This window comes from Vombatus ursinus, unplaced genomic scaffold (genome assembly GCF_900497805.2).
Source record: "Vombatus ursinus unplaced genomic scaffold, bare-nosed wombat genome assembly UNPS02014864.1, whole genome shotgun sequence".
NCBI lineage: Eukaryota > Metazoa > Chordata > Mammalia > Diprotodontia > Vombatidae > Vombatus > Vombatus ursinus.
The window spans coordinates 3,183,938-3,192,902 of NW_020954642.1; positions in this window are offsets into that span (position 1 = coordinate 3,183,938).

Consider the following 8,965-nt stretch of genomic DNA (forward strand, 5'->3'; position numbering starts at 1 on the left):
GAGTCCATCCATAAATGACCTCTTACCTACTTAAAGGAAGAATGTTAACCAGGTGAGAGTACCTCTACTGAATTAATCAGTCAATCAATGAAGGACATTAGCCTACCTGTGAAAAGTCCTTGAAAGGTATAGATTGAAGAGGAGTATCACTCCACAGGAGATGAATGAGTATTGGCTGAATAGACTTTATCACGGCCTGTGGATTTTTTTCTGTAAAGTAGCAAGCCAGCTCAATTCAAAGTCTGCTGGCATAGAGAACAAAACAATTCCAGCCAAGCCCCTGAGAAGGAGTTACTTGTGGGTCAGGGAGTAGAACCACTGCCTCTTCCCTTCCGCCTTTGACCAGAAGACAGCTGTGCGAATTTCAAAGGGTTGGAGTATCTGGACTTCTTATTAGCATTTTAGCAGCATTACAGGAACAATATGGATAACAATATCTGCATCTGGAGCTGAGGAAAAAGTAGTCACCCTGAGGAAAGGCAGCTCAGGTTTCTCTACAAAGAGAAGGTTACATTCTACCTAAGGAAAACATTTTAAGAATTCTAACAAAAGGACTTCCAGAAATTATGAGTTACCCCTTTGCCACATGTGCTCTAAGCATGAGCCTATTTCCGCTGAACTCTCTGTGTCCTTGTGGGAGAGTATGCCACAGACATTTTAGAAATATTTTTATACCATTTGTTCTTACTATACCACTTAGCAAATACCCCCTTTCTGCAAGTGAATTAATTCTGGCTGAATTGTTGAGATCAACTGATAACCAATGTGAGAAAGCACACCAGTCAGGGCTTGTGATCTATATAGTATTATAAAGATAAAACCACTACCACCCCAAGTTCCTGAGGGTTAAATCAAATGCTCTGAGGAGATATGACAGATGTCCTCTGAGGACTCTGCTTCCAGTGGGAGGGGGATGTTGTGAGAGTAGATCCAGAGTATATGCTACAGGAGTAAATATCCAGTCTCATCTATGTTCCAAAACCACCAACACAACTTATTCTGGTATTGTCCTGTCTGCACAAGAAATGGCTGATGTTGATCATGGGGGGATATTTCCATTGTTTTCCTAATGTCTTGAAGGGTTCCTGTCTCAGGAATTAATTCTGTAAGTCTTGGGTCAAATACCATTCTGAGTATGCAGTATGCTACAAAGCCTTTATGATAATAATGGAAATTTATAAAGAAGAAAGCAAAAGCAATTAATGAGAATTCCAATATAAAACTATAGACTCTCATTTGCTATGCTTGGCTTGACCTCTGAGTTACAATAAATTATCACTGAAAATTTGGAGGTGTAGATTTCTCTTGGATTAAAATTCATGCATTTTGGCTGCTCCGGGCTTCTTCCTAATACAGTGATAAAGAGGCACATTTGGGGTTTATACCAAATATTTTTTTTTTGTTAAAGCAGAAAACCATGTAATGGCTTCCAAAGAAAACCAGAAAGGATTATTAATATCATTAACAATAACTACTGATGATTGTATGGAGCTTTGTGATTACTTTGTGCATTATCTCCTGTGACCCTTTCAAAAGCCCTGAGAAGCAGGCAGAACACAAATTACTCTCCTCATTTTGTAGATTCAGAAACTGAGTGTCAGAAATTAGAAGCATCTTTGCTTCATGTCATAGAGATAGAAGGTGACAGACAACATTTAATATAGGTCTCTAATACCAAGTCCAGAAAACTTTTGACTACCAACTTCCTATAGAGCTAAAGGCACCTAAGAAATTATTAAGTCTGACACCCTCATTTATTGCTAAGATACTGAGGTCCAGAGAGAAGAAAAGGTCTTGCCAATGTCACACAGCAAGTTAGGGACAACATTGTGATGCTGCCTGCTGGCTTGGTGACCTTGTTTCAAAACCCAATGCTTGGACATTAGTTATATGGTGATCATAAGTCATGGTCAAGTTAAAGGATCATTTTGAGCATCCATATTAATAGCAAGAAATTGTGCTGTGAATATCCCACTAACATGGATGGTAATTAGTCAGATGCCAGCCCCTTTTGTCTGCTGGGAAATCTCTGTAGTATATTTGAGGTGCCTCTAAAGATAAAAGTTGACCTTGCCGTGTTTGCTTAATAATAATTTATAGATGTGTAAACATTTATAACAACAATTATAGGTCAGGCCTAATGAAATTCCTCAAGCTCCAGTTGTGAAAGTCTTGAGTGTATGTCATAAATTCAGAATCAATTCCAGAGGCAGGGATGTGCAAATAAATTCCTAAACAGCCCAAAACCCCTTCCAAAGACACAATTTTGAAGGAAGGGAGGGAAGAAAAGCTCAGAGGAATGCTTCAAGAACTTGACCGTCTGGTTTCCAAGGCAAAAATGGATGCTAGCCTAGGAACCCAGGAAATAAGAAATAGTAGGGTCATAGATTTAGAGTTGGAAGGAACATCTGAAGATCCAACTGCTTCATTTTGCACTTGAAGAAACTTAAGCCAAGAGAAATTAAATGACTTGCTCAAGGTCAGCAGACTGGGGAATGTCCAGGTGATACCAGAGCACTTCTCGAGTGGCCTTGGGACCTTTCAATAATGGGAATTTAGCCTCTGTTGATTAGGTAGTAGAGAGGACTACAGCTTCTTTGGACCTCAGTTTCTTCATCTGTAAAACTGATATAGTAGTAGTAGCAGCAGCAGCAGCAGTAATAGTAGTAGTAGTAATAGCAGCAGAAGCAGTAGAAGTAGTAGTAATAATTGTTGTTTTGTTTCAGTTGTGTTTAATTCTTTATGACCCCATTTTCTATTTCCTTCTCCAGCTCATTTTACAGATAAGGAAACTGAGGCAAACAGGGTTAAATGACTTTCCCAGTGTCACACAACTAGTAAATGTCTGAGGCAGATTTGAACTCATGAAGATGAGTCTTCCTGACTCCAAGCCTGGTATTCTGTCCGCTGTACCATCTAGCTGCCTTAATAGTAGTATACTAATAATAGTAGTAGTAATAATAACAAATAGGCACTTCTTACCTCAGATAGTTATTGTGAGAAAAAGATTTTGCAAACCCAAAAGCATTATAGAAATTATAGCTAATTTGTTATGAATAGCAATACTAGCAATAACAGGGATAATCTTAACACCCCTAAGGCTCCTGACCTTCCTTGTTGACTTTATTTACTTTATCTGCCTACCCTACTGAGGGTAGCCTGAGCAGAATTGAGAAATCAACAATGTTTATCTTTGATGATTCTAGCACCTCCTCTCTGTGCCCTTTCCCACACTCCAGGGTGCTCCCTCTCTGCTTTCAGATGTTTGTTAAACTGAATTAAATTGAATTCAGGCATGAAGGTACCTCCTGCTCCCTTCCCGATCCCTCTACTAAAGTCTTTTTTCAGCAAAGGATTTTACATCACCTCGGTGGATAAGCCAATTTCTGTTTTCCCTCTCCCAGCTGGATTTGAATTCACAGTCTAATAATAGCTTAGACTTTCTTGAGTTTTAAATGTTATGAAGGGAGGGAAAAGAGTATAGGAAGTTCCTTCATGCCCAGTTATTATCTTATTTGAACCTCACAACATCCTGTCAGACAAGGGTATTATTAATCCCATGTGCAGATGAACAAACCAAGGCTCAAAAAAGTTTAAGTGAATTATTCAAGTCTGCACAGCTAGTAAGTATCCAAGGCTGGATTTGAACCCAAGTTTCCTAAAGCCTAGACCAACTTGTTGTCCACTATGTAATACTGTCTCTCCTAAGAAGAACAAAAGTCTTCTCTCCCATTTTGTAATAAAAAAAAAGATGTTTTATCTCCTGGGAAAGGATTCCTAATGCTAATTCATTCATTTCATTCAAGTAACATTTATTCATAATCTCCTACATATATAGCATTCTGCTGGAAGTTGAGAGAGCCTTGCCCTTATGGACCTCCTATTTATTTTATTTTATTTTATTTATTTTATTCTGAACTTAAGAAACAGGGCTATTTGTTTAAAAGAAAGTCAGGCAGAAACAAGACTACCCCAAATATTCCAACTTTCATTGACTCAAATACACATACCACTCATCCTTCATATGACTCTAATACCATGTTGACATATAGAAGACCATTCAATAATCCCTCTTTACCCAACATTATCTGAATCATCCCTCAGAACTCTGGGAAATTTAATCATTGAAACCACTATTTACTACTAATTCACTAATATGATTTAATTTATTATCTATCAATATTGGTCAATCTATAAATACTTATTAAGCACCTACTATGTTCCAGGCACTAGATTATTAACTACTTAGGATCTTGGGATTTAGAGCTTGGCCTTAGAGATTGCATAGTTCAAACCCCCTTATTTTACATCTGAGGAAAATGGGGTTCAAAGAGAAGTGACTTCCCCAAGGTCATACAGCTAATTGGAAGGTGACAAAAGATTTCAAACACAGAACTTCCAACTCCAAAATCAGTGCTTTTTCCATGGCACCTTGGTTTCATAGTACAGTAATTTTAGAGTTTGGACTAGGAGAAATAGACAAACATCATAGGCTTTGAATAAGTCCTATTGAATGCTATTAGTTATATGACTTTGGGCAAGTCAATATCCTTTTCTGAATGCCTGCTTTTTCAACTGTAAAATGAGGATGTTCAACTATTCTGATTCTAACATGCTCTGATTCTCTAAACAGTATATTAGTGGCCTTGAAATATAAAAACAAGAAGAAGTTTTCTCTTCAATTGGTAGATCTTCTCTTTCCATAAGAGTTTCACAGAATAAGAACCAGAGGAGCCACGATTGACTTTGGTTTGGAATACCCATACCAAGGGAATAAGAGATTGATCACTCTTTCTGTGGAAGTATTAATTTAGAAGTAACTTTCTGTGTCACCAATTCTGTCAATATAAGAAATTTTATCCCAAGAATAAAGTGATTCAAGTCAAGTTTCTTGCTATATTTTGTAACAATAAAAGTCCTAATGTAGACAGGTATTATGGAAAGATCAGTGGAGGGGATGCAGAAAACACTGGTTCTAGAAGTAACATGGTAGATGCTTAACAAACAGTTGTTCACTAATGGAATTATTAACTGATTGATTCATTAGGGTTAAAAAGAACTTTAGAACTAGCATTCACTCAATTTACTTTCTATGACTGTGATAAGGTTTCTGTTTGCTGAGAAGAAAAAAGTTATTGACTTCTTTCCTTTACAAGCACACAGTCTCATTGTCAAGGGGGCATTCCTGGAAAATGTTCTTATAGGTTGTTCATTTGGGACGTTTCTTTTTAACAAGGCTAAGCCAAAGTTTTTGCTGAATCTTAGCATCATAAAATGTTAGCACAGAAGAGAACCTTAGAATATAGAACCTTGGAAAATAAAAGTACAATGGATGAGAACTTAAAAACACGTGTTAGAATAGAACAAAATAAATCAGAGCTGGGAGAGACTTGAGAAGAGAATGTAAGAACATAATGTTGCTAGAAGGGAACTTGGAAGACAGAACTAAGAATGTTAAAGTCAGAGGGGACCTTAGTGATGTATTGCATGATTTCTTTTTTTAATTATTAAATATTACTTTTCTCTCTCCCTTTCTGCTCTTCCCTCAGTAAGGAAGGCAGGGGGGAAAGCAATTTAAAAATATGCACAGGGAAGCAAAACAAATCCCCACACTGGCTATGTTCAAAAATGTCTTTTTACTTATATATTTAACCCAGTATATCTTTGTCAGGAAGTAGGTACCATGCTTCATTATTGGTCCTCTGGAATCATGGCTGATCACTGAGTTGATGAGAGCTCTTTCAAGAGTGTTCATTTTTTACGATGTTGTTGTTATAGTATGAATTGTAATCCTGGTCTTTATACTTCCATATACATCATTCATGTAAAATCTCCCCAAGTTTCTATGAAATTATCTCTTTCATCATTTCTTACAGCACATTACCATTCTTTTTCATTCCTATATCATAATTTGTTCAGTCATTCCCCAGTTATTGCATATCCCTTAGTTTCTAGTTCATTTCCATTGCAAAAAGACCTGCTTTGAATGTTTTATATACATAAGACCTTTTCCTCTTTCTTTGATCTCTTTGGGATATAGGCCTAGTAATGGTATCACTTTGGGGGTATAGTTCCGAACTCCTGTACAGAATGGCTATACCAATTCACAGCTCCACCAATAGTGCATCTGTATGCCTATTTCCCCACAACCCCTCCTCCACCTGCTATTTCCCTTTTTTGTCAACTTTACCAACCTGATGGTCATGAGATAGAACCAGAGTTGTTTTGATCTGCATTTCTCTAATGATTACTGATTTAGAACATTTTTATATAGCCATAGATAGATAGCTTAGATTTCTTCCCCTGAGAACTGCCTGTTCATGTCTTTTGACCATTTATCAATTAAAGAATGGCTATTTTTATGAATTTGACTCAGTTACACATATATCTTGGAACATGCTTTTCCAGAGGTCTCCCCTCAAGTACATGGGAAGAGCTGGTAATCATTTACATTCCAGTGTGTCCAGGGATTCATCCTTGAGTAGGCACCATTCCTTTTTGCTTGACACAGTAACTGGAAAAAATTAGAGAGTAGAGTGCATATTTTAACATAAGGAATTAAGTTTCTCCACCAAGCAGGAGTGTTTTGATTTCACAAGCCATTACATGCCCCAAGCCGACCCCATCACATCTCATAGAGGGTTTCTGTTTGTTTGTTTGTTTTTTTATGACTAAACAGATGTGTTCCAGATGAGATGGTCAGAAAATCAAAAGGAAATGGGAGGATATGACAGCAAATCTTGTCTCTTAATGTGTTCCTTCCTTTGCACACCTTGGGCCCATATGGTATACTGTTTATTGAGTAAGTTTAGTGTCTCTAGTATTTGATTTTTAAGACTCCTAAAACAGGTATACCTGCACACTGAGGATCATATCTATAGTAAAGGAAAAGGACTGTATAAGGTGTCAGTGCTGAAACTATTGCATGCTCCTGATCCCTTCAGCATTTCTCCTCCTTGCTAATGGACGCATCACTCATTAATTGTTGGCTCCCACAGTGTCCATTTTCTTGCCTTCCTTATGATATCCCAACTCTGACCCAGAGCAACATTATCCAGACCTATCCAACTAAAATCCATCTTGACTGACTAATATGAGTTGTAATGAAGGGTTTTCTTAAATAAGGAATTTTTATCCTCAGGTTCATTGATGTGGAATTGGACAAAGCCATCATGATCATCTTGTTTATGTTCCCCATTATATAGATGAACAAACTAAGGTCCAAAGAAGGAAGCAATCTGTCCAAGGCAACAGAGGAGGTAAGTAATAAAATCAGGGATTGAATACATGTCTTCTGACTCAAAAGAACAACTGCTATCTTGTAATATGCAGAACCACAAACTAACCACTTACATCACTCTAACTCACTACCCAACCTTGACACATTGATGCTCAAATCCCGTCTCCAACTTCCCCTGTCCTAATCCTCTTAGTTCCCTAATATAAGAAGACATTCCCTTAGTTTCAAGAGTTTCAACAGTCAATCACATCTGAATACTCTCCAAATACAAGAATCTTGGTGGAATCTCCTGACGAATGGCACCTCACTATAAGAACTCTGGTGACCATAGGAAAGATGAATTATCCACATAGCTAAACCTTAGCATGCCACCCACGCTAACTGAAAGTTCAGGGCTAGTCTTGTGCTCAGAAGACAATCAAACAGATACACACCTACATTGCTCCTTGGACCAGCTCCTGGTGTCTTGCCTCCAGGACCAAATTCCACTGGATTTTCCTACTATTGAATTTATGATCTCTAAGTGTAATACATAGAATTCTTTCTTTCATTGAGAAATATTAGATCATTTTCCTTCCTATTAAAATAGGCATTCAAAGAGCTTTAATTTCTTTTTGAGGTTTTATTCTTTCTTCCTTTTGTCTTTATGGTCCACTCTGTTAATTGGAAAATGAACAGACAATTTATTAGGTGCTTGCTAGGTGCCAAACTAAATAGAAAAATCCAGACTGTCCCTACTCTCAATGAGCTCACGCTCTAAGTTGGAGGAAACAACACATAAAGGAAAGTTCAACTAGACTAAGATATCCTAGCCTAGAACTTGGCTAGGAAGATCTAAGGTTGAAGCAATGAGGAGGAAGACAAGGCTCAGAGGTCCTTAGATTACAGTGGTTGGTCAGATAACCATACCAAGAATCTCATGGGTATAGAAGCAGGACAGATGGTAAGGCCTTGAATAATTTAAAAGAAAGATAGTAAGTCCTCTATTTCACTGGAAGAAAAAGAGTTGAGAACTTCCATTTTATCCAAGCCATATGAGTAGTCAAGTAGCCCCAGATGGATTCTGGGTGGGCTGGGGCTGGTAGAAAAGGGATGAGGGAGGAAAATAGTAAGGGGAGGACTTCCTTGGAGGGGGCAATTTTTTGGTTTATCTGCTTGTGAACTATTGTTTTATTATTGTTGTTGTTTCTTTTTGGTGAGGTTATTATTGTTTTTCCCCCAGATTTTTTTGATATTTGGAATTTTCTCTTATATTCTTTATCAGTAGTCTTTGGGAATCATACTCATTCTTTGATTCTTCCCTCTTTGACTGCTATAGAAAGCCAAGGCTAAGATGCTAGGCAGACTCAACCTTCTTATATTAAGGGATATTAGGTCTGGCAAAGCCCTGAGTTAACTCTGGGGGAAGAGACTGTCCTTGGCTGAATTTCTAGTCACCTCTCCCTTAGGCCTAATGCTAGACTTCCCTATAGTCTGCAGGGCTGAGTATCATGCATGCACATCTACTTTGCCTGAGCCTTCTACCTCCCCTTTCTCTAGTCTCTGTTTCTTTCTTCCTTTCTTCCTTTTTTTCCTTCCTTCCTTCCTTTGGTTTCTTTCTTTCTTCCTTCCTTCCTTTGGTTTCTTTCTTTCTTCTTTCTTTCTCTTTCTTTCTTTCTTTCTTTCTTTCTTTCTTTCTTTCTTTCTTTCTTTCTTTCTTTCTTTCTTTCTTTCTTTCTTTCTTTC